Source organism: Bison bison, unplaced genomic scaffold (genome assembly GCF_000754665.1).
Source record: "Bison bison bison isolate TAMUID 2011002044 unplaced genomic scaffold, Bison_UMD1.0 scf7180017864484, whole genome shotgun sequence".
Classification (NCBI taxonomy): Eukaryota; Metazoa; Chordata; class Mammalia; order Artiodactyla; family Bovidae; genus Bison; species Bison bison.
The window spans coordinates 1917222-1918613 of NW_011495044.1; the positions used below are offsets into that span (position 1 = coordinate 1917222).

General features: G+C 56.8%; 1 protein-coding gene across 1 annotated transcript in view; it reads left to right on the forward strand.

The window, feature by feature from the left end:
• Window positions 1–1392, forward strand: part of SLC2A1 (solute carrier family 2 (facilitated glucose transporter), member 1) — a 28412-nt gene that overhangs the window by 436 nt on the left and 26584 nt on the right. The gene's annotated exons all lie outside the window — the stretch shown is intronic.

Below are 1392 nucleotides of genomic sequence, written 5' to 3' on the forward strand. Positions count from 1 at the left end.
GGCTGCGGCCCCGCGCCGGCTCCTCCCGGGGCGGGGGAGGGGTCCGAGCGCGGCACCCATTGGCTGAGCCGGCCGAGCCCCCGGTCGGGCCCCCGGCCCTTGAGCGCCGGAGGAGGAGGGACCCGCCCCCGCTCGGCGGGCTGGGAACCGCTGCTCTCATTTCCCGGGCGCCTACACTGGGCGCGCGGCCTGGTTTTGGGCGTTTTTCGCCTCCCCGCGTGGTCCCCGCGCCAGCCCTCTGGGGCTCCGAGGTGGAAGGCAGTCTGTTAAGGCCCGGGCTTTAACCCCAGGATGTCTGGCTGCAGGGCTGAGGCTAAAAACCCGCGTACGAGGCCCTTCTTTCCGCGTAGGGCAGGCCCCAGAGCTGTAGCCAAGTGGGGTGATGTGCTCCGAGGTGGCACGTTTCCCTGTTCAGGCGGGGCTGATGAGGGCCGCGTGGAGAGTGTACACCAGGGGCCGCCGCCGCGATCCCGGGGGGGGGACAGGGGTTCGGAAAGGGGCCCCGGGCTTGAATGCAAGGAGCTCGCGCCAGGGATCTGGGGGACACGGACAGTGAATAGATGAGGACTCTTCCCGCGGGAGCAAACTGCCTCGATACGATCTCTTTTTTTCTCTTTGTGACTTTCCCAGAATGACTCCTTTCCAACATTTCCTGGGCCCCACCTTTTGTGTAGGGCTTTATTTCTTTCCTCCCTCCTTCCCCCTTCTATAGAATATTTCAAGTCACTTTTCTTTTTTGAAACTCGGCAGGGAAGGCGCGAGGGTGTACGTTTTTTCACCTGGTATGGGTTAGCACTGAATTGCGCACTACCCTTCCTGTGGGCGGTGGAGGTGTCCGGTGGAACTGAGCAAGGTTTTGACTGGGCAGAGAGGTGCGTGACAGTGTGGCCAAGCTATACCCTCAGCGGGAAAAGGCTCCTTTGTGCCTGAGGACTCCAGACAACTTGCTTCACCAGCCCGCCCTGGCCTGAAGGGAGACCCAGAACACATTTCCCTACAGTCATAGGTGAGCCGTTATGCTGGGGTATAACAAAATACAAATAAAATGAGAAGCTCTTTTAGCTAATGGTAAGAACTTACCACTGCAAAGTTTAAATACTTGCTTGCTGTGTTAGCTCAGGGCTCTAGCAGGTCACTTAACCTCTCTGGGCTTCAGTTTCACTGCCTGTAAGAGAAGGAAAACTTTTTCACTCCTTCAAGGGAAAGAAATGTCTGTTCAGTATATGATGCCGGACCTGGGTGTTTATTTGTTGAGTGGATAAGTGAATATTCTGAGTGGAGAAAGAAGTGGAGGAGAAATTCAACAGCTGCTTAATAGTTTACTAGGCTCTGGGCTCAAATGCTTTTCAGTATCACTGACCCTCCATATGGTTCAGGGAGGGAGTTCAGAGA